The sequence below is a fragment of the Acomys minous genome (genome assembly GCF_964271855.1).
Source record: "Acomys minous genome assembly, chromosome: 6".
Lineage (NCBI taxonomy): Eukaryota > Metazoa > Chordata > Mammalia > Rodentia > Muridae > Acomys > Acomys minous.
This window is the reverse complement of record NC_140487.1, coordinates 62994463-63020196: the sequence shown is the minus strand read 5'-3', so window position 1 is coordinate 63020196 and position 25734 is coordinate 62994463. Positions and strand designations below refer to the sequence as shown.

Here is a 25734-nt window from a genome sequence, read left to right as displayed (position 1 = left end):
CACAAAGAAGTGGAAATAAAAGCTCTCATGGGTGTAGTTATTTGAAGAAATATTATAAACATTTTGTGTAGCTCAATTTAACATTCTTACATTACCTTCATTGTGTAAATGTACCATTACGCGGGCCACTGCTCCATACTGTGTTTCAGGTAATTTTATTTCACAATGGGTAGATATGATTATATAGTTGTACATCAATATGTTTCTACCTAATGCAGGGTATATGGTGGGCTGTGCTGTGTATGCTTCATAAATCAATGCAAACGATGCCAAATTTATGCACCATTTACAGTGATGTTTTGTATGCCCCCCATCCAAATAATTGCACCTATTATGTCATAGGTTTTAAAGAAAAATCACATCTTTTCTACTGTGGAAAATTGCTTCCTAAGTAGATAACTGATTTCTGAACCAAATATAATATATAGCGTCAAAGTTAAAATATTACATTTGGAAAAGCACTAGGACCCAGGACCTTAACAGTTCTAATCAATTATATTTTTTCCTCATAGCTTACCTAAAATGTTTTTATGATCGAGTAGTCATGTAAATCAGACTATAAATACTAAAACTCAAAATATTAAAGCAACCACATAAAGCAATTGGTATAAAAAGCTGGGATCTCTACATCTAAACTTAAAAACACAATGATGCTCTGAAAACAAATTGAAATATTTTATCTTACTTCTGTTTTCAATTAAAAATAATTGTTGTAAAATACTTGTTTATTTTGTTCAGATATTAAACATGTGAGTCACATTTATTTGATTGGATTATAATTTGGAAAACAAATGTAGGTGTAATTCTACCTCATGACCTTCAAGTGTGGTTGCATTCTTTATATATTATAATACCCAACCATTTTATTTTAAGTGAAAAATAAACTTTATATCATTACCATCCTGATAGTAGAGAACGAAGCCAAATTGTACATGTACTGTTTGCAGAGTACTACGGGGCTTATTGAGATGAGAGTGCACAATTATATTTATTGGGAAAACAAATGCACATTTTTTATGAACTTCATATCATGAGATCAGAGAAATCTGATTTATAAACCACATCATAAAACATTTTACAATTTTAACTTCTCTCAAGCCCAGGCTGCAGCTCCTTCAGTTCCTGACAATGGTGTATTGGTTAACTTTTGAAGGAAAAGACTGAAAGTGATCAGTGAGTAATTCATTAAGCTCACTGAATGCCTCATCCTGTTTAGCATTTTATCAACAGAATGTATTCAAGGCAGTAATATCTGTCCTTGTGTATTTAAGGGACATCTGTCATTTTAGAGGTTTGTCTTTAGAGGATCTCATCTCTCCTTTCTTTGCATCTTCTTTCTTCTTTGCACATTTGTTTACATCTTTCTGGTACCCCAGGATCAGACTCTTCATTATTTCTTTGAGCTAATGTAGTTCCATCACTTTCCTGACTTCCAGGATGACACTATCTTCATATTCTTCTCTCTCTCTCTCTCTCTCTCTCTCTCTCTCTCTCTCTCTCTCTCTCTCTCTCTTCCTCTTTCTCTTTCTATTCCTCCCTCCTCTCTCTCTCTTCCTTTTCTCCCAGTTACTTCCTTTTGATTTTGAACTTTTTTATTATTGTCTGCATTTAATAATGTTTTTTTTTACCTACAACAAAGTCTATGACATTTGATTGCCATTGAAAGAGACTATATCTATAAACATCTATCTGCAAAGTGATATAATCTCGGTCCCATGGGCTTAGTTGTTACTGCTTTGTTCTACCAAAGTTAACATTCTCAAGGTTAATTTGTTTACATCCTGATTTATTCTGTTTCTTCCAGTATTAGTTGCAGAATTTTGTCCATAATACAAACACTAGAGTTTCTGACATACATACATACATACATACAGACACTGAGGAATGCCACATCTATGAAGGTGCCTGTGATATCTAGAGATGAGTGCCAGATCTGTGGGGTTAGGGCTATAGGCACTAAGCTGCCTGAAATGGATACTAAGAACCTAGGTTGGTTAATGTGTAAAAAGGGGCAAACATTCTTCTAATTGCACTATCTGTATTCTCTCCAGATTCTACTGTTACAACTTATTTTTATCATGGTGGCTCATTTTTGATATTTCCCTATTTACTCTGCAGGTAAGGTAGGTGATGTTGAATTTTCTATATGGTTTGATCTTCACAGTGATGGCACAGGAAAGATAACACCATCTCCAGACACTGTAAAGATCAAAATGAAAAAAAAAAAAAGAGAGAGAGAGAAAGAGAGACATCTGGACCTGGATTTAAACAAGTAATGATTCTGATACTTTTGTCAGATAAAAATTAATTTCTTATTCCACTGCTATTTCTTATCACTATTTGTATCAGAGAGCTGTGTGTCAAGGACTTAGCTGCCATCAAGAATGCAAGCCTTGCATCAACAGCATCTCAGATTCATAACTGGAAGAGTTATGGTACTGGAGTTATATTGTTATCTTGTACCCAAATAAGAATATTTATACACAAACACCATGAATATACATGTATCACACTTATAAAATTCTCATAAATAAACTCCATAATTACACATGTTTAAAGTTTTCCATGACCTCATAGACCAAACTTACTTGAGGATATGAATATTTTATTATATTAAATTTTCTGTCTGCTCTTAGCTAACAGGGTATATTTCTGGTGGACTGGATTACTAAGTAAAGAAATAGTTTGAGAAAGCTTTCTAGGTTGTAATTAAATAGAGAGGGATGTGAATTGAAAACGTAGGAGAAAAAGAACAGCTAAAGCCTCGAATAAGAAATCCCAGAAAAAAATAGTTTATTGCAGGGACATCTCAGGGGAAAAGAGGCATTTCAGTGATTGGTTTCCTCTTAATTTGGAAATGGTGAGAGACAAACTTAGGTCCCAAAGCCTTCATGACAAGATTGCTTTTATTTGGTAAAGCCAAATTATAGTGGGGTTTTGAAAAAAAAAAAAGGCATCCTTATTACAAATTTGAACAGGGTTATTTTGGAAGTAAGTTGGATGAACTCTAGATTGGAAGGCTGAAATTGATAGATGGGAGATCCGTGGGAAGCAGTTGTAATCATCTAAATAGGAAATGACAAGGAGCCATATCACAGTGGTGACGGGAGGGCTGGAGAAAACGACTGCAGGTGTGATAGATGGAGAATGAAGAGCTGACAGCACTCGATCACTCTTTAACACCTTCCGACACCCCAGAATAGCTCCTGTGTTCCGGGCCTAGGGCTTAGACTAATGACGTTAGTGAAGATTGGCAGCTGACTTGAAGGTGGAAGAAATCTTAGCCAAGCTCAGGAATATACATTTCAATCGAGTTTGTGTTCTTAAGTTTGAGAGACCCCAAAATATCGTGAGGATAGTATCAGTCAACACGCAGCTCTCATCAGATGCGAAGTGGCTGGCACTGAGAACCGTGTTGTGTCAGCGTGCACGGAGATCGAATGAAAGCCTAGCGACCACTCTGTCTGAAAGCTGTTCCTACTAGTCTCCCCTCTTGAGGATTTCTACCTGGGTATGGTGGGCAATTTGCAATAAAAGAAAATTAAATTCCACTGTTACTTTTTTCCTCCCTTGCTTTTAAAATACGTAGTTTTTTCTTCTTTTGTTACAAGAATTAATTTATACTCAGAATTTAGTGTCTATTGCCAACTCATTACAATACACGCTAAAAGAACCTTGCAAAATTTTAGACTCATCAGCAATTCTGTTTCATATCCAAAATTTCAACAAAAGAAAAATTACATACTTTTTGTCCAGGCTTACCATTTGTTGAAGATACTTAAGAGCTTCTATGGCAAATAAAAAAAAAAGCCTATCCAATTCTTGGTATTTATGTTCTCAATAGAAAACAGATTGCATTCAATTTTTCACTTTTTGTATGACTATAATTATTATCATTATTCTTTTTCATTTTGGGGAAAGAGAAGGTATTTGTTAGGAACTGTATGTGTTTGTCGACAGAGAAATATTTGTTCTTTCTTCTAAAATGGCTGCTAATGTGCATGGAATGTTACCTACAATGAGCTTTTAAGCAAAATAGATTCAATAGCATTGGCTGCTTTAAACATTAGACAAGACTAACTATAATGGTCTAACACCTTTTGAGATAATAATTTTTTAAGATAATATTTTATTTTTTGACATATATTTATATTATTACACACATATATAATAAATTACCTACAGCAAGAAGAATCATGAAACAATTGGGAATTATATAAATATTACATTCAAGGTGTTTTGGCTTATTGTATTTGGCAACCTTGCAGAAAACTTCTTTCCTATCTTGGTGATCTAAAATTCTCAATGAAAATCAATATATATCGTATCTCATCTCTATCAACTTAAAACATCTATCTAGACCTAAAAACATCTCAACCCCTAAACAACTGAACTTAATTGTAAGACTAAACTATCTGGTTTTCAACCCCATCAGAGATTTGAGAATGAATGAAATTAAATATTTGAGTAGACAGAAAGTACAGGTTGGCAGCTTCCAAAATCAAAAAATAATAGAGACAGGTTGTTGCCTGAACAGACACCCAAAAGTCTATATAACGTTGGAGCATCATCTTCAGCTTTAGAAGGAGGAAATATTGAGGACTTGCTTAGGCAGTCTTGGAGAAGTTTGGCAGTTGATTTTGCCTGCATCCAAGCTTGCCCAATTTTAGGCAGAATTCTGTCTGTGGCCAAATTGAGAGTATTTTGCCCAGTGACTGGTTTGCTGAATTTGAAGCTACCTCAAGGAGGTTCTTTGATGCTAATCAGCTTCTTGAGGTAGGCTGGGTATTGCCAGGAGTTACCCTGTCTTGGTGTCAAAGAACATTTCAAATATTAAAAGCATCTACAAATGCAATATTTTATAGGTCTCTGAGGCTTTTGAAGACCTCATCTAACTATTTTACTTTATCTTTCTACAGGATCATATCTATCTGCTAAACCTCAATGTATATCCTTGTGATAAAAATAAACTAGTATTTAACATGACTGTGACTTGATCAGGCAACAATTAGCTTGTGTTACTTAATTATCCTAAACAGCCTGCAATAGCACTTTCAAGGTATTGAAAGTAAACTTTGCATTATAATTGAGTTGTATGGGTACAATACCTCATATTAGAGTAGAAATGTATATATGTATACATATATATATATTAAAATACAACCATATATATAGTATGTGGAGAATAATCTTAAGATTGAATTCTAGATCTGGGTAGGAGTTTAAGGTTTACCGCCTGTATTGTCCTTGGCTGGTGCCTTAGTTTGAGCGGGACCCCTGTGCCCAAATCTGCCTATCATAATGTTCTACTTGTAGGCTTCTAGGACCCTCTGGATCCTTCTACTTTGCCATTCTCCCATGATTCTCTCATCTAGAGTCCCACTAGAATGTCCTCCCCTCTGTCTCAGTTTCCTGGTAAGTGAAGGCTTTCGTGGGACATGCCCCTTGGGCTAATATGCAGATATAAGTGAGTATATACCATTTGAGTCTTTCTGCTTCTGGGTTAACTCACTCATTATGATCATTTCTAGCTCAATTCATTTATCCACAAATTTCGGTAATTCCTTGTTTTTAATAGCTGAATAGTATTCCATAGTGTATATGTACCACAGTTTCTTTATCCATTCTTCTATTGAGGGACACTTAGGCTGTGTCCATGTTCTGGCTATTATGAATAAGGCTGCTATGAACATGGTGACAGAACACTCTACACAGTAGAGTGGAGAGTGGGATATTACTTTCTCACATACTCTGGTGCCAACTCCCAATGAAGATAAATAGCTATAGCCCAACGGAGCAATCAAAATCTATGCAACCCACTTTAGGGGAAATGGAGTGTTGTCCTCTTAAGGTTTTTCAGGCTGATTTGGGGCAAATAATACCTTTGTAGGGGCCCAAATAAAACTTGGGAAAATGGTTAAACAAGTCAGGAATAGCATTTGTGGTCTAGTTTATAAATGTTGAGAAATTACAGGCTTAATAGGAGTCCTGTGTGGGACAGTCTGAAATGCTGGACCAATTTGTATCAGAAGCTTTCTCCAAAGCTGTCCTGTTCTGATGAGTAATAGCAACTGAAGTGCTTGGGGTTGGAAAAGGAAAATCACCAACATGAACTTTGCTACCTTCTTGTCATGTGCAAACCATCCATTTCCCTGATACGGTTGAGTTATGTGGTTGTGTCATTACCTTTTCCCATTACAGTGATGAAATACCCAACACAGGCAACTTAATGGAAGAGGTTTGTTTGCATTCACATTTTAGGGATACAGCCCACCCTGGTGAGAAAGCTGTCTTGTTCATGAGGCCACTGGTCACATGGATTTCACACAGAGAGAAATGAGTTGAATGTGGATATACACAAACAAATCACTCTTCTTCTTTTTATTTCATCAGGGGGTTTGCTCTGTGGAATAGCACTCCTCATATTCAGGCTAGCCCTTCTCTCTCCTCCATTAAGATTTTCTGGAGACCCGTATTCATAAATATGCAGTGCTGTGTGGTGATACAGTGATATTAATCCCAGTCCAGGTAACAATACACATTAGCAACCACAGAGGTATATTTTCTGCAGACCATATAATGTGTTGACTATGACCATAACAAACAATGACTTTTAGTTGATGATGACATTTACAACAAACAATTATTTTTCACTTCAGAAATTGAAAAATGCAAGGTTTATTTTAAGATAGAACATTATCTGGTAATATAAAATTAAGGAAATGTATTTATGGCTAAAGCATTCAACTTGAAGAGAATTACATAATAACATTGAATTTAAGCAAAAAGAAAACTGATTAAAAACATAAATGACTGAAAATTGAAATTAGTTTATGGACATGTTATTAGGGTAATTGTAATTTCATTTTTGCAACTATGGATTCGTCCCACTTACATTTTGTAAAAGAAATAAAGTAGGCTTGCTAAAAGATTATTAAGGCTTTTACCAAAAACATGTGTTATAGTAAATCACTTAAGAGATTTGTATTGTTATGCTACTTTTTATAATAAATGGAGTTGTGGCATACTTATCTTTATCATTCTAAATGTATATAATACTAAATATAACTATAAATTACTATTTCACAGAAATAAATAACCAACTTATCATACAAATTACTATATTTAATATTTGCATATAAAGGCTGGTTATTAAAGGTAACAGTACTCTTTTCTTAAAGTCATAAACACATTTTTACCTTTCGAATAACTTACTAATTTTTCATGGTTTTGAATGATGTAACTTAAAACTAAAAGGAACATTTAGAGAATGTATGATTGCTCATAGGTTAAGTGTTACATCTTTAATTTTAGAATAGATGATAATATTTAGATAGGTGAGCAATATTTTAATTAAAGGAGATAAGTTCAAAGTGAGACAGGGTAGATACTGAGCACCAAGCAGTGGTCTATACTCCCCTAAAATATAAAAACTCTTCCTTAAACTTTAAGACCTCAGATGAGTGATTGGCATAAAAAAATGACCCACACACATGATGAGTCGGAAAAGCACTGGGTGTGCCGACTAGTTTAAGGAAGTCCCTCACGGAGTTTAGAAATGTATCCTCAATTCTAAAAATGTCTTCATCATTATAGCATTAGCTGACTCTCACAAAGACCTTCCTAAGCCTCACTATAGAACTAAGGAAAGATCCAGGAAAAGAGGGAAAGGTAGAAGAGGAGAGACAGCATGAGAAGTATAGAGAGACAAATCAAGCAGAAAGGAATATTGAGGCTAAAGACTAACAAACAACAGACGAGGGTGATCAATAGTCTTCAGCTTTAATTAAGTTCTTAGCTGACTTGACACTTCTGCCTGGTAGATACAAACATCCTCTCTAAGCTGAGCTCCTTTGATTCTTTCTTGCTTTAGTAACAGGATTTGTCATGAGATCTAGGTATTAGGCTGCTGAGTAGAAGGACAGGTTAATTGAACTAAACATTTTTAAGTTTCCCTAAACCAATGTATAGTCTAGGCATCCTATCCAAATATCAACTAGTTGTCCAAAGGCTGAGTTTCTCCTTAGAGTAATCCAGATGGCCAACCCCTTCCATAATTATGGGAAGTCTTGGAAACCCACAGGCATGATTACAGGAATACACTCATCACAAATAAAACCATGATAAACTGTGAACACTATAAAATCATAGAGCCCAATGAGTGGCTAGGGTACATTTGAGAAGTAAAAGTTTGATTGTTTTGTAATGCTTGGGGTGGTTTCATTAAGTCTATAGGTACCTCTTTTTTGTACCTGATGTGGCCATATGATATATGAATTTAAAAGCTAATCCACCAAGGACATTTATATAAATATAAATTCTTATTCTGATATTTAATTAAAATCAATGTACTCGATTCAGTCAGTTATTATGTCTTCAAGGGGAATGTGATGACTAATAAGTTATAGAAATGGCAGGCGGTTATTTATGAAGAGTGAGCTGTAGGCTGTGTGTGGTCTCAGGGCTCTGCACTCCCATCTGCTAGTAGGAGAAAAACCCAAGCCTCTAACCTTTAGTTTTGAATGGAAGCATCAGAATATTATTCATTTTTGCTTTTAGAACTAAAAGCTACCTTGGGAATAATGTCACAGAACTATTACTGTGGCAAGAGGCACCCTATAAAGGTGAATTATCTATTAGTTGTTCTTCTGGTCAATAAACACTTTCCTGAAACTCACTAGGAAAGAAGGATTATGAGAGGCAGTTATATAATTTTTTTCATATCACAGCGAGTCTCAGAGCTATTCCCCTGTAGTAGGATTAGTAATATTTGTAAATCACTCTTCAACAACAAGTTTTTACTGTAGTGAAATACTTATTTAAGCACATTCATATTAGCTAGATCACACAAACGTATAAAAATTTTTTCCTCAGATTTGTTGTCTTATTAGTAAAATAATATATGATAAATTTGTTCTAATGGCAAAAAACATAAAAAGCAATAGATTCCTCTACCTTTGCAATTCTGCCAATTTAAGCTTATAATGAAACTTAATGCATAAATCATTAAGTGTGTCAACAGCATAAGCAAGTAAGTTTAAAATAGACTTTATATATTTTACAAGCAAAATAAAAATTTTGTATTAATCATTTTAGAATAAAATATTATTTGGATAGAAGTCATATTTCTATAAAATTTAGAGCAAAGAAGGAAAACATGTACCAAGAGAGAGATGTTTAAATTATAAGGAAATAGTCCCATCCAGCCTTCTTTGTGAAGCTACTCCCAATTTCATTTTGCTGCTGGAGCTCTGTATAATTGTGAGTTGCGTGTGAACACATTTGCATGTGTGTATCATGATAAGCTTTTATTCTGTCTCAATACCTCTGGAGAACTTAGTGTTTCAGAGTGACCTGTTCATAGAAAGGATAGGAATTTCTCTATGTTACTAACTGAAAGGATGCTAGTCCCCACTTCCATATGGATAATAACTATTGGCTTCACAATTTTTACTAGTTCTTCTAACTTGAGTATGTAAAGAATAAAAATTTGGAAATTTCAATATTGAAGATCAGAGGTAAGGAATCAAGTGTTGACAAACTTAAACCCAAGATTGTCCAAATAATGACAGTAGGATGATAATGAACACTTCCCACACAACTTTTCAAGGCCGTATACTGCATCAATTAATACTTGACAGTACGTGGTAGCCTAAATTCTGTATTGCCATTTTAATCTCCTCATGACCAAACACTTGAGAGAAACAACTTAAAGATTTTGACTCATAGTTTCAGATGGGAAAATTCATGAGCTTTGGTACCATGAGCTTGACCAGAACATCATAATAGTTTCAACTTATAGCAGAAGATATTGGAGAGGAATCAGAGAGAAGTGAATGCTGTCTCTAGATGGCTATCTCCCTTTTAATTTTTAATTTTGTCTGTGAGATAGCCTATGTGGTTAATATATAACTCCTCACACAGACAAACCCACAATATACACCTTGCCCATCAGGTTAACGATGCGAACTTATTCTCTCATGACTTTGTCTTTTTGAGTCCTCACACTCTCCGTTATGGAGAGTTTTTCTTCCTATGTGGCTAATGTATTTAGTTCCCCCCCCCCCACTTTAATAAACCACTTCAACTACTGAAAAAGAAAAACTCTTCCGAGAAGGCTCAAACTGTGGGTGGTAACACTAACATCCTAGGAAAGGCAATGTTTAAAATGAGGAAAGAGACTTTCTGAGTAGTAAAATCCTTGAGAAGAAAGTTTTAAATTATATAAATGCAAACACACACACACACACACACATCAAGGTGGGTATGAGCATGCCAATTATTCACATACATATCTGGGGCATACAAATATGGAGTTATCATCTATAGCATTAATTCTGCATCTGTGAACCTAACTGTTGACTGAAAACACACTGCAACCTTATTGAGTATGTGAAGGCTTTCTTCTTTATCCTCATCCCATGAAAATTCAGAGCAATTGGGAAAGTAGTTACAATATATTGTATATTACCAGTGATACAGAGATGACTTAAAGTACATAAAGGAGCATGTTTAATTTAAGCATAAATATGATACCACTGAGGACTGAGGGTTGAACATTTGTATTGGATGTTAGGTACTGAGTATTAGATTTGTGGTATTGCATACTGCATACTGAGGACTGGATACGGGGTACTGATTATAGATTTTGGAATCTACACAATATGTTCTTCTATCTCTGAATAGACACCAAAAAATAATGACAACAGTTTAAATTTAAACACAGGTAATATTTTGAACTCCAAATATAGGAGAAACTGCTTATTTAAAGAAATGTATGTAGCAGGATATTATATGCAAATTTATGTGATGCAACTAATATCTTATTAAATAACAGTATTTAATGTCCCTGAACATCAAAACTAAGAAATATGAATAGTTTATTTCTAGGCAATATCTTGCCTTTACCATTAGACCATACAAAATAGGTTTGAGAACAGTAAGATGAATATTGCACATTGCACATTAGATATATTGATACATTTTACAGTGAAGGAAACAGTTGTAGGTATTTATAAAGGAAAAGTCGGAGAGATGGGTCTCCTCAACACAGATCTCATTTTTAAATCGTGTGCTTTTTTTTCCTTGTGATGTGTAGTTTGGGAAGATCATGAACAAAGTGTAAACGTCCCTCTTTGTTTTTTCACCATTTTTTCATTCCACTTAGAAAATCCTAAGAAAATATTCTAAGAACAAGCACAATTGTGTTTTATAAGCCAATCCCTGGCAGCTGCCTTGGCTCCAAGTAAAGGGACTCAGCAGATCTCTGCCCTCACTGATACTTTCTGGAATATACTTCAAAGTATCTACTTCTGCAACAAAAGAATGCTGTCTGACAAACAGATTGACCAGCTAGTCAGATTAAAAGATATCAATAAATGGAGTGTTTCTGTAACAGCATGGAGGGGGCAACCTGGAAATCGAAATACATAGATACCTTTGCTATAACCGGTTCTGAGGGAATTCAGATAAAACTACAATTTGACACAAAATTATTGATATTGCATACATTGGGATACAAAATACTTATAGTAAAATTTAAAATATCACCTTTAAAATTTCATAATGTTTACAGAGAGTAAACATTTTTAATTGTGGACATCTTGGATTATAAGTGAAATACTTCAGTTTATCAAATTTTCAGTATAAGGTAAACATGTATTTTAACCCTGGCATGAACAGGCATCTCCATTGCCCTTTCACAAAAGCATCAAATTCTTTTTGATGAGAAGGAAAATATGAGTAGATAGGAAACAAGGTATAGTGCTATAAAAACTCATTCTTGTACCAATACAAAGAATATGAAAAGAATATTAAAACTATTTGTTTTGAAAGCATAGGGTTGGTTTTCCTTTTGGTTGACAGATTCTTTGTGAAATATCAGCTTCATTATTGCTTAACCAGCAGTGAGGTATTCACTCGCCCACTTCTTTCTTCATCTTTTGTTAATGATCCCTCATTCTTGAACTGAGTACATTCTGCAAGCATCCGGAGTTTTTATATTCTAATATTTAAGTACTTGTTCTAATACACAACCATTTTCAAAATTCTCTTTACTATTTCTCCAAAAGTCATAGCATAAATTAAAAAAAAATCAAGTGATTGAAATTACAGTGGCAAAAGGGAAGTCATCTTTTGAGTAAAATGTAGCAATGGGACCATGTCTAAGTGGCAGAAAGAGAGATGCACTCTGAGTTTTGTCAAGTGACCTTACACATTGTAGTATGTATCCTCTTATTGCTTCTCAGTGTTCATGACCTTGTGAAGGTGGGGAAAATAACTGAAAAGTACTGTTTTTTGTTTTTTTTTGCAATGAAAGTGAAGTGTGGCAGTGTTCTAATGGTTAAACAGAACATGGGGAGAGGGTTAGTGTTCACTATTATCATGTGACCTCTTTTGGGTCCTAGCCACAATGTAATGTGACCTCAGAGATGCTAACTTACTGGGAGGAAAGTAAGATGTATTTATCTCCTGTGTTTTGCATTATTCGTCCTTAATCTATATACCCCAGTGGTCACAGATGCTGTAAGAAATGTGGCCAATTCTTCTTCGGTAAAGACACTGAGAATGAAATGAGAGGTCTAAGATCAACAGACCTGGGCTTACGTCACATCAGTATTATCCAAGAGCAGTCTACCTGCTTTTACGGTGTGTGTCTTCATACATATTTGTATTATATAGTAATATCTATATACAAACATACATTATATATAAATATATTATATGCATATGTATGTGTAGTGTATGTGTGTTCAAGTTTGTGTTCACACACTGTGGATGTGTGTGGAGCCCACAGGCAGTGTTATGTGTCTTCCTCAGCCAGGATCCTTAATTTTAGCTCAATTCCTCATGCTTATGCAGCAAGTACTTCATCAGCTAACCCACCTCCTCAGCCACCAACTTAATCTTTTTATGTTCTTGTTATGCTGGTTTATCTCTACAAGAGAGAGAGCCCGTCAAACATATGTGCCTAACATGGGGCGGGGGGGGGGGGAACATGTTGCTTCTACTTAATGTATGAGACTGATGATTAAGTAGATTAAAGAGACAAAAGTATACAGTTCAATCCACATGTAACAATACATGGTTTTCCTTGTCAAAATTAATGTGAAGTGTACTAAGGAAACAAGGAAACAAAATCTACGTCAATATGATGTTTGACAAGAAAAACCCTGAGTGTTTGAAGGTCAGCATACAGGTACCTCAAGTCCCATATCGCAGGTTCAATAGTGATGTGTTTGGGGTGGCTGGACTCTCAACCTGGCTACCACGCTGTCTATTTCCTAGCAAAAAAATCTTACGTGGCCCAGGGAGGTCACAGGCCAGCTATAGTCTGGACATGGAGGTAACAAAGCATGGTGTGCTGGCAGTAGCCTGCTGTGGGCAGTTACAATGATGAATGTGGGAGAGCTGAACAGGCCGAACTGTCAGGACAAGCTGTGGATCTGGGAGGTATAGTCCTAGGGGAGAAACCAAGAGAGGCGCCTGACAGATGGGACAATGCCTCAAGCCTCAGAGACCCAAAAGGCTCCCTCTCATTTTTTTTTCACATCTGTTCTTGGCTCTCCCCAAGTGTTTCTCTTCTGTGCATTCCCTTCAACTGCATGCCAAGTTCCTCTCTAAGAAAACGCTGCCTCTTTTCCAGTTGTGTGGTGATTTAACACTGTGATTTGAATTTAGCATTATTTATTTTTTTCTGCAGGGAAATAAGAGACAGACTTTTAGATGTCTTTATCCTGGCTTTATTACCAAAGTGATATTTGAGAACTTAGTGACAGATTTTCTTTTGAGAATAAGATTTTTGCATTTTCAGCTGATTACGTATTAATAAATATAAAACAGCTGGATCCTCATGTGGAATCTCTAGCAGCAGGAGCAGGGTGGCAGTCTCTGAATATGTTGACTACATTTGGATCCCTTTTCCCTAACTAGACAGCCTTGTCCAGCCTCTATAGATGTACCTTGTCCTACTAAAACTTGATATGCCAAGGCAAGTTTTATTCATGGGAGCTCTCCTATTCTCTGAGCAGAAAGGGACATGGAGGCAGGGAGGAGAGGGGAGGGACTGGAAGGGGAGGAGGGGGGGGATTGGGATGCACATTTCATTCGTTCATTCATTCATTCCTGAAAGACCATGTTCCAAAAGAGATAATTTCTTGATTAATTTCTGCCACATCAAAAAGTCACTAAAACTAATACGGCATCCTGGCATGCACACTCTAGCTTGTCTTAATGCTAGATGATGACTAATATTCAATTTCATTAGACATATATTAATTATCTCTTGCTGATGCAATACTGTTTCTAACAAAAGTGGCCTCAGAAAATCTTATTTCATCTAACAATTTGAGAGTAGATGCATGTCCATCATGCCTAAGAATGCATGGCAGCAGAGGAGTAAGGCAGTCACCTGCACGCTTCATCAAGAAGCCGACCATGAGGAATGTCTTGCTTGTGTTCGTTTCTCTTCTTCCCAGAACATGGGTGGTACTACCCATATATAATGTGAGTCTTCTAGCCTAGGTTAACCTCATCTATGTAATTCTTCACAGACATGCTCAGAGGCAGAACTCTTCAGTGATTATAGATGCTCTACATTTTATAATATTTTAATCAGCCAATATTACTCCACACAAATGTTAGAACCTTACCCAGCTTATTCTTGATAGTCATGCTCAATAACTTTCTACCTAAATAAGATAATTGATTAATTGATAGAGACATTTAATAGATGGCTAATATTACTAAGAAAAAAATGAAATTGTTGTAACCTCTTATCTTCATGGTAATCTCCTCTCTCTCTCTCTCTCTCTCTCTCTCTCTCTCTCTCTCCCTCTCTCTCCCCCCTCTGTTTTTCAACACAGGGTTTCTCTGTGTTGCCTTGGCCATTCTGTAACTCCCACTGTAGACTAGGCTGGCCTTGAACTCACAGAGATCCTCCTACCTTGCCTCCTGAATGCTGGGATTACAGATGTTCACCACTGTCTGGCTTGTAAGCTCCTCTCTTAACATGTTAAATGCCCTGTTGAGACAACTTAACTGTCTCTTATTAGAATGGTAGTATTAATATAATTTATATTGAAAATATTTTAGAAAAGTTACACTTGTTATTAAAAGTGTGAAGAGAGATAAAGGAACTGATAACCATTTTCCGAGCTGGTACGGAGTGAGAAAGTAAAATGGGAAGGCTCACAGAAAAAATCCATAATCACCATAAATCTGGGGACTGTAGACTTGGGAAAAGTACAAATGATATCAGTAAGTGTTAGAGCTCACAGGGCAACTGGGATTTCACAGGTTTAATGTGTCCTGATCACTTGGACAGAGACAGTAGGTGGCAAGCAAAGTGGGGAAAAATTGGAAAGATATACTTGCAAAAGAGGATATAAGCTGGGAACAGGTTATGAAGCATCTTAGCTCAGCTGTTCCTACTGTGCAAAACTGGAACTTTTATGTTAGTAGGATATTGTGGGCACACTGCATAATGTAAGCTTTTGACTCATTTGTATAGGATATGTTTCTCATGCATGGTGTTGTACGCAGTTCCTCATACAACTTCATGTATCTCATGTTTCAGTAGCATCTTAAAATTCTCCTATGAGTATGTGTTTTAGTATGACAAGCTGAGAATGTGCTCAGAAATACTCTGTCATGCCTCAGCCTTTTTACCAGTAGCTAAAGAACAAATGAGACAAACCAGCCACTGGGCACAATATCCTCATTCTGCCACAGACAGAATTCTGCCTAACAGTGGGCGCGCTTGGATGCAGGCAGAGTCGATGGCCAAACTCGGCCAAGAGAGTGTAAGCAAGTCCTCAATAGTTCCTGCCTCGCAACTATGTCTGTCAGATATATTAGGACAGAAGGCTGAAGATGATGCTCCAACATAACAGAGAGTTTTGGGTGACTGTTTAGGCAGCAAACTTCTCATTTTGGAAGATGCTAACCTGTACTCCCTGTATATTCAGGTACTTAATTTTACTCCTTCTCAAGTTTCTGATGAGGTTGAAGACCAGATAGGTTAGATTTACAATTAAGGTTAGTTGTTTAGGGGTTAAGACATTTTTATGTCTAGATAGATATTTTAACTTGATAGAGACGAGATATGATAGATATTGATTTACATTCAGAATTTTATACTCACCAAGATAGGAAAGATGTTTTCTCCAAGGTTGCTAAATACAAATACCAAAAACACTATGAATGTAACATTTGTGTAATTCCAGATTATTTCATGGCTCTTCTTGCTGTATGTAGTTTATTTTATTTATGTGCAATAATATAAGTGTATATGTAAAAAAAGAAATATAATGAAAAAGAAAGAAATTAACAACCGGAATGTCCTGCCATTCTCTTTGCCCCCTTGTGTTTTTCATATAAGGCTTTGAAGGAGGCTTTCTGGACTTCAATTTCTGCCCTACTTTCTTGACTTTCAGAAGATTGGTTCTGTGATAACTAGGAAATGTGGTAATAATACTATATGTGCAGATATCTGGTGTTTAAATAAATGCTAAAGTGCAAAATAGGAAGTACCAATAAGATGACCAAGGCACTCTTCCTTGTGAAAATATTACCTGGGCTCATCACTACCTTAGAATTGGTCAAAAATGAAACAGGCAAGGGCAAATTGGAGCTCATGTATAAGGCCCATTAAAAATTGGTAGAATATCCAAACTATAGTAAAAGAATTGTCAACGTGTTTGAAAAGTGTTAAGTCTGAATAGCTGAACTCAAGTAACAATTCTCTGAATTCAGGCTATTTTCCAATATTTTCATTTTCAAACCATATATTCAAAACTTGGAAAAGTGAGACTTCTATCTTTCCTCTATATATCTTATCATGAATGTGTTGGCTACTTTATATCAACTTGACATGAGCTAAAGTCATCTGAAAAGAGGAAACCACAATTAATGAAATCCTTCCATATGATTAGGGTACAGGCATGCCTGTAGTTCATTTTCTTAGTATGTGATTATGTAGGAAAGCCCAGTCCACTAGGGTGTGGCTACCACTGGGATGTATGTCCTAGGTCTATGAAAAAGTAGGTTGAGCAAGCCATAATGACCAAGTCAGTAAGCAGAAGCACCCTGGTGGATTTGCCTCCAGCCTCCTGCTCTGTTTGCATTGTCTCCTGACTTTATTCAGCGGTGCATAGTGATAAGGAAGTGTAAGTTTAATAAGGACTTTTTCTCCCCAGGTTGTGTAGGTCATGGTGTTTCATTACAGCACTCGTAACCTCAACTAGGACAGTACATGGCACTGCTTCTTCTTTCTAGTCATCCGTTCATACTTTGTCACTACCACTTCAGTGCCTGACAGGTATGGAAGAATCTTCCTTGTTGTCCATCTCTCTGCTCCTTTCTGTCTTCCCTTGCTCCATTATTTTATTTCTCTCTTCCTTCTCTCCCTCTCCTTTTTTCTACTTCAGTTTGTATATAATTAAAATGTTATAAGGAGCGTCATGATATCTGAATTATTTAGGGAAGTGATTCCATCATTGAAGGAATATGATTGCCTAAACTTTGAATATCAGTGATGCATAATCATTTGCAACCAAAGCTGCCTTTTAGGAGCACCTCCCTATAGAAACCTCCCTCTCTGTTTTCATTTTTGTCAATCAACCATACACAACACTGCCTAATAAACTCCCCTCACAGTGGTAGTTTTTAAGCATGTTTTAGAAAGAAATAGCTTTCCGAGGAATATCTTACTAGGTACATAGAAACACGGGAGATTTTAATTAAAGCCAAGTTCACAAGGAAAACAGATAAGACTTGACCTACTTTTGGCTGAAAACAACCAAATGATCAATCATCTCTTAGTTACACTGTAGTCATTTTAACCCATCCCACTCAAATACCAGCTTACCATGTGAGCAGTTCCCAGGTTAATGCTCTTGAGCTTCTCACCATTGCCTATGGCATCCTCACTGCCCTCTGATTGTATTAACAGATGGTTTAGAAAGAAAATAAATAGTAAAAACACAGAGTCTTTAAGGCAGGAGATAATTTTTAACAGATCTCTGTATCAGAATTCTCGGATACCTCACATGTTCTACTAATCATTAGGGAATGTTGTTGGAGTTAATATTTATTGACCAACTACCCTATTTGTGGCAATGATTGGTGAGTATTTTAGTTACTTTTTTCAACTATTATAGAAAGAATTTAAGGTAGTGAAGGATTATTTAAACTCATGTGTCAAAAGATTGACAGGCCACCATGCCCAGGAAGGCCTGCTAGCTTGAGTAGCTGCATCTCAGAACTAGGAAGAAGAGGCAGTATCAACCTTTTCATAAGGAAGCAGAGAGGAGGCAGGACTTGTGTAACCAAGGTGTACCCCTAATCACCAACTTTATCAGGTTAGTCCCTATTTGCTAAAGGCTCCAGGGGTTTCCAAAGAACACCACATACCATCTACCAGGCGTGTTCTTTTGTTGTGAAGAGAAAACATGACCATGGTAACTCAGAAATAAAAATTTTAGAATGGGGCTAGATTACACTTTAAGAGGTACAGTTTATCATCACCATGGTGGAAATCATGGTGGCATACATGAAGATGTGGTGCTAAAGAATTTTCATCCCAGCACTCAGGGAGGCAGAGGCAGGTGGATCTCTGTGAGTTTGAGGCCATCCTGGTCTACAAAGAGAGTCCAGTATGCACAGAGAAACCCTGCCTTGAAAAACCAAATAGATAGGAAGGTAAGTAGATGATTAAAAAAATAGATAGATAGATAGATAGATAGATAGATAGATAGATAGATAGATACAAAATTTTAAAAAGAGGAATCTTAAGAGTTCTACCTCAAGATCCAAAGGCAGGAGGAAAAGAGAGGGCCATGAACCCCTGTCTGGAGCTTTTAAAACCTCAAAACCCACCTGCAGTGACATGCTTCCTATGCCAAGGCCACACCTCCTAATCCTTCTCAAGTAGTGCCACTCCCTGATAGCTAAACATTAAAATATATGAACTTTTAGGTACCATTCTTTTTCTAACCACCACATCACATAAAGTATGAGCCTCTGATAACACTCCAGGTTCAAAACAAGTGAATAATGAAAGTCTTTGTCCCCTTATGAGACATATGTATATTAGAGGCTTACAAAGGCTATGTGAAAACGAGTGAGAGCTAATAGACTATATATAGGTCGAAGTGCTAAAGAAGAAAGATACTACAATTTACAAAAATGAGCCCTTAATGATGGATTTACATTGAAAATCCAGGATAAGTTTTTTTTTTCAGGTTGAAATGATTTTATTAGTACTGGCCAATTCTGCAGAGCTATCACTTTAAATCAAATATTCCTCAAGTCATTGTCAATGATAAATTTAAAAAAGAAAAAAGAAAAAACATCAGTGTGGCTAAATCAAGTACATATAAAAATAAAGCATACATGTAATTGACAATAGCAGCATATGATTTTATTTGTAGAGCACATGATTTATGTTAATTTTCTACTAGCTGGTAGGAAAATATAATGTTGAGAAAAAGAAAAAAAACTTGTTCTAGGTACTACCATTTTGGTTTCAGACACCATTTAATAATAGGACATTCATAAGGTATGACCACACATGGTTTTTCATTGCTTATTTGTATCCTTTCAGGATAATACATACCTTATGAATGTCCTCTAATCTCTTAGAAAATATACCTTGCCATTGGCACATAGTCATGTTTTTACATTTATATAGTATCTACACGTGTGAGGAGACATGTTGAAGACAGAGAATGACTTGCTGATATACATGTTCCTTGATTATTGCATCGCAGGGGCTGAATTCAGATTGTCAGGCTTGGCGTCAAGCACCTTACTACCCAAGCCATCTCCCTGACCTTGCCATTATTAACTCATATCAAAGATACTTTGATTGGATTAGTGATTTCCAATCTTTTCTACCCGAGTGATGTTATAGTTTTCATTCATTGAACAAATAAATACATATTTATGGATTATTCATTATCAATAATTTGCTTTACCACAGTTGGAATAAAGTTATATTTTAATGGATCCCAAAGGAAGAATAATCAGAATAAAAAAGAAAAATACAATAGAGATAGAAGAGTGAGAATTCAGAACAGCACAGTTTTGGAAGCTTGTGATGATTGTGGTCAACCTTAGAGCATAGCTGGAATTCATGCTATCATTAAAATGGATATTGGATTAAAACAAAAGACAACTCTTGATATAGCTAGACAATCAATATCCCTATCGTGTCATATTTGAAACCAAGTCATTTGGAATGAATAAATGACTTTTCAGACACAGAAAAATACTTAGGAGAAAGTAGGAAACAAATAATATGTATGTGGATATCTTATCATGTTTACACATTTTATAGGAAATCAAAACATATAGATGTAAGCATTTTCATTTACTTGTCTTCTATTTTCTCAGCATATAACATCTTCATTTATAAATAATATCTGCTACTAATAGAAGCTAGATACCATCCATGGAAAACAGAAAAATTTTCTTAGGTGGGTTTTGTTTGTTTGCTTTGTTTTGTTTTGTGTCTTTGTCAGTGTTTTTTGCTTTCTTCATTATACTTGATATTTTAACATATATAAGGATATGTGCAATAAATATATATATATATTAATACAAATATAAAAAAACCAACCAAACAAAAAAAAATAAAATGGATGTTAGAAACATAAATAGAAAAATATCAGAGGGAGAAATTAAAGCATCTACTATAATGAGAAAATCTGGCTGGGCACTGCACATGTAAACATTTTATGATTTCCTATAGCTCACTGTACACATTATTTTGTTCTCTATAAGATTCACCAATTTTATTAAAAAAATAACCAGACATTATGATATTTTGAAAGTACACCCCCTAATGAAGTGGCTGTCTTGTGCTTCCACCAAGGGGACATGAAGGCATCCATAGTTCATGTTGTGGCTAGATGCCATATGTCTGTCTGTGGTCTGGACTCCTGTTAGGAGCCATATTGATGCCTGTGGTCCATGTTACCACTGAATGCCCTCTTAATGTTCTTGATCTGTGCTGCCATTGGAGATCATGTTAAGTGGTGTGGTCTGTGCTCTTGCTGGAGGCCATGTTGATGTACATGGCCCATGCTGTTACCAAGGACTATGTTGATGTCTGTGGTCTGTGGTGATGCCAGAAACTATATAGAAGTTCATGATCTGTGATGCCACTGACTTAAAGGGCAAGGGAGCTTCTTTTGCACTGGCATTGATGACTGCACACTGACAGTTCAAAATGACATAGAAGGCTTCGATGACAACCACTCTCTCCAAGCCTCAAGTCCCTTTGACACCCCACCCCCAGATGAAAATAGTCTAGACAGAAATCCAATGAAGGGAACACTTAAAAGTTGTGATAGGCCTAGTGGCACTCAGAGGAAGGATAGCAGGCTACCAAGAAGAGACTTGATACCCTATGAGCATATACAGGGGGATGAAGTCCCCCTCAGTCATAGTCATAGGGGAGGGAAGTAGGGGAAAATTGGAGGGAGGGAGGAATAGGAGAATACAAGGGATGGGATAACCATTAAGATGTAATATGAATAAATTAATTTTTAAAAAGATTCTTGCTGAAATGTTACTTACAAAAAAAAGTTGTGATAGGCTTTTCTCACCTAGAATCCAAACAGGATGTCCTCCCCTATGTCACAGACGCATGGAAGAACGGGGAAGTAGAAGGATCCAGAGGGTCCCAGAAACCTTTAAGAAGAACTTTATGATGGGCAGATGTGGGCCAAGGAGTCCTGCTCAAACTATGGCACCAGCCAGGGACAACACATGCAGTAAACTTTGAATCCCTACCTAGATCTAGCTAATAGACAGGACATTCTCCACAGTTGAGTACAGAGTGGGGTCTGACTTTCACACAAATTCTGGTGCCCCATATTTGACCACGTCCCCTGGATAGAGAGGCCTTGTGACACTCAAAGGAAAGATAGCAGGCTACCAAGAAGAGACTTGATACCCTTTGAGCATATACAGGGGGAGGAGGTCCCCCTCAGTCACAGTCATAGGGCAGGGGACTAAGAGGAAAATGGGAGGAAGAGAGGAATGGAATAACAATTGAGATGTAATATGAATAAACTAATAAAATATATTTTTTAAAAAGTTGTGATAGGCATCCTAAAGTAGACGGCTTCTGGTGGGGGTGGAAAAGATTCAGTTTTCTTTCAGAGCTGGCCACTGGATAATTGATGACATTCCACTGAGTCTATGGCTAACACTAATGGGGTGATTTTTTGTTTTGGTTTGGTTTTTTGTTTTGCTTTGTTTTGTCTTGTTTTCTTCTTTTCTTTGGGTGGGGTTGTAAGAGAAAGGAGCGGTCATGGGAAAAAAAAAACTGTGAGTACCATCAGAGTGCATTACATAAATCTCCCAAATAATCAAAAAATAGTATATTGAACAAAAATAAAGTATGCTCCGATATTCTTGATGATAGTTTTTTTAAAATCATTTTTAAAGCAATGCTATTTAATTTAAATGGCATTCTATATTTTTCCCTAAATGCTGAAAGGACAATCCACAATTTTGTTTTCTTTAAGGAAATGCTAATTATTTTAGTCCAGGATTTCTTTCATCAAATTTTCATTCACTTCTATATATCATAAATACTTGCAATAAGGATGTTACACTGGTAGTTTTATGTGAACTTGACACAGTTAGAATAATTTTTGAAAACTGAACCACAACTGAGAAATTGTTCTCAGTACATGGGCCCATGAGGCAGACAGCGGAACATTTTGTTGTTTGATGATTGATGTGAGAGAGCCCAGCTCACTGTGTGCACTGCCACTCCTGGGCTGGTTGTCCCGATTGCTATAAGAGAGGAGGCTGGGAAAACCTTGAGCAGTAAGAGAATAAACATTGCTCCTCTATGCCCCAGTTCCTGCCTCAGGGTCCCAGGGTTGCGTTTCTGCCATGACTACCTTTCAGGACTGTGATTGGGATATGTAAGCTAAAATAAACCCCTTCCTTCCCAAGGCTATCTTGGCCATAGTGTTTTATCACAGCAATAGATACCTTAACTAAAATAGATGTATAGAGAGAAATGTTGCCAAAATCTATCTGTTCAGAGTTCATATGTGATGTGATGTGTGTGTGTGTGTGTGTGTGTGTGTGTGTGTGTGTGTGTGTGTGTGTGTGAATAGGGTATTCTCTCAATCATCCTATATCCTTTCTGGAGAAGAAACTGCTTCTCTGTCTATGAATAGCTCTAGGATGAACATAGAAGAAAAGTAGCCCAGAAGCATATCTGCACTGCCTGTCTGCCAAAATCTCTTAGAGCACTAACTACTCCATCAGGGCTACTAAGCTAACCAAATTCCATATGCTAAAGGATAGGACCAAGAAAGCCAAAAGATAACATTACCTTAAAAAGGAATCTTACATAACAAGCAACACCTCTAACGTCACCTTCACATATCTACTCTTGCATCTGATTTTGGTACAGTGTTTCTTATATAAGTTTTTTTTTCTATGCTTCATCAACTTTGACTTCTCTGTCATTTCCATGAACTGTGAGGTACTGGTATGACAAATGTATATATTAGGCATAGGTTTCATTATAATCTCTTTAATTTTTCAGCTTTCTGAAGCAGTTACACAGAAGTGTGCTTTCTATACTTATTACAGAATACTACACTTAAAAGAGCAGAGCATTCTTTTTTTTCTTAAATCATCACTGGAAATAAACATTAAAAGAAATTATATTCTCACTCCTAGCATATTAAGTCTTCCTTCAAAGTCTCTTTCAAGATCCACTGTCCAGTATGTGTAGGGAAGTTGTAGTCAGTCTATTTGCCTAAATGAAACCTTTTATAAGACTCTTCTCATATGATCGACTAACCACTATTGAATGTATGATGTACTTTTTAAAAGAGTACGTAGAGAGCTGTGCACTCATCACCACCACATAATTTTAGAAAAACTCCATTATCTTGCCAAAGCCAAACCCTACACATCAGCAGTAATTCCTAGTTTCCTAGCCATCTGAGGATATTGCACCTTTCAGGCACATCGTCTCGTGGTTTGACTATCTTGCACAAGTAACATCAATGAACCCCCATGCTGTGTTCGGGACTAAGGAGGCACTGTATTTGGAGATTTTTGTTGTTTTTAACAATGTTTTCAATATCTCTCCAGTTCCTCTGCTTTTTCACTTTGTCTGGACATACATCCCTAGGTCTAAGCATTCACCCTTTGGTGAACATTGTGTATTTTCCATTTGGGAACCATAATTTATAATGCTGCTGTGAATATTCATTAAAATATTTGCATGCATATGTGATTGCCAATCCTCAGGTGTGCATACCCAAGAGAATTGCTCATTCTTATGGCAAGTCTACATTTTACTGCTTAAGGAACTTGCTGACTACTTTCCAATAAGGCTAAACTATATTTATATTCATAGGATAAAATATGGATATTGGAGTTACTTTGCATCTTGAGAACCAGACCTAATCAAGTATTTTTTTAGAGGTCTGAAGAAAAGAAAAAAGCTTCTAGCTCAGTGTCCTTCCTCAGAAGCAGTCTTGACAAGGCTGTTCTGAGGCTAGGGCAAAGATTTTAAAGGGGTTACAGTTTTGATTCTTGGCGACTTGATCTTTCCCAACGAAGACACTGGAGTTGTCACCACCAAGGTTACTATGTGTCTGGACTGTAGCACTGATGAGATACATAGTGTTCTTCTTCTGCAACCTTGCTTGATTAGCCTCATGATGACTTTGGTCCACTTATGACATATTTCCACTGACTCCCGTTTCTCCCCTGGAAATGGTATTTAAGATTCTGTTCTTAATAAGATGGATTGACATATGATATACTATGTAAAAGATCACCTGATCTATTTCTTAATCATCTGACATCTTAGTTCTCCCTCCCTCCCTTTCTCCCTCCCTCTCTCTCTCTCTCTCTCTCTCTCTCTCTCTCTTAAAACCAAAACCAAACAAAAAAAACCCTGCTGGTCCAGGACACATCTTCTCTTGCAGCTCATATTATCTGCCATGTTATATTTTTATCCTGTTTGATGAATTTATTTTAACTGATATACTGATATTTAAAATATAAACATGTACATATTAGCATACCATCATAAAAAGTTTTAAACCATATTTGTGTTGCATTCATTTAAAGTAGGTTAGACATATTTATTGCTTAAACCTTTTTTTCTTTTGATACCTACACCACTTTCCTTTTCCTCCCCCCAAAACCTCCCATATACTCTTCCTTTTTCCCCTCTTTCAAATTTAAGGACTCTTTTTTCATTGACTGTTGGTGTGTGTGTATGTATCTACAAATTTGTTTCTAAGATCATGAATAAAAATGACTCAATCTGTATAATGATGTATGCAATCATGTTTTCAGGGATTACCATTTGTTACTGGAGAGCCGAATCTGTATGTTCTTCCCTGGGGTGAATAGTTCTCGTGTTTGCTCTATTCCTTGAGTACCCTCTGTCCACTTCCGCATGTGTGCTGTTGTCATTCTTGTTCAGCTCATGCTTATGCAGTCATATTTGTAAGGCTTTATGGGTATAGTTCCTAACATTAGGAGACGCAATCTCACAGCTAACTACCTGATTACCTGCTAATCTTTCTCTCTCTCTCTCTCTCTCTCTCTCTCTCTCTCTCTCTCTCTCTCTCTTCCACAATGTTCCCTAAGGGTAAAGTGCTCCTAAACTATCTGGTCTTCAACCCCATCAGATACTTGAGAAGGAATAAAATTAATTATATAAGT

General features: G+C 36.4%; 1 protein-coding gene and 1 long non-coding RNA gene across 2 annotated transcripts in view; both read left to right on the top strand.

The window, feature by feature from the left end:
- Positions 1-25734, top strand: part of CNTNAP2 (contactin associated protein 2) — a 2010562-nt gene that overhangs the window by 306460 nt on the left and 1678368 nt on the right. The gene's annotated exons all lie outside the window — the stretch shown is intronic.
- Positions 12512-20481, top strand: LOC311599731. The gene is made up of 3 exons (XR_014779986.1): positions 12512-12648; positions 17199-17320; positions 20398-20481. It is a non-coding gene; the product is annotated as an uncharacterized lncRNA (long non-coding RNA).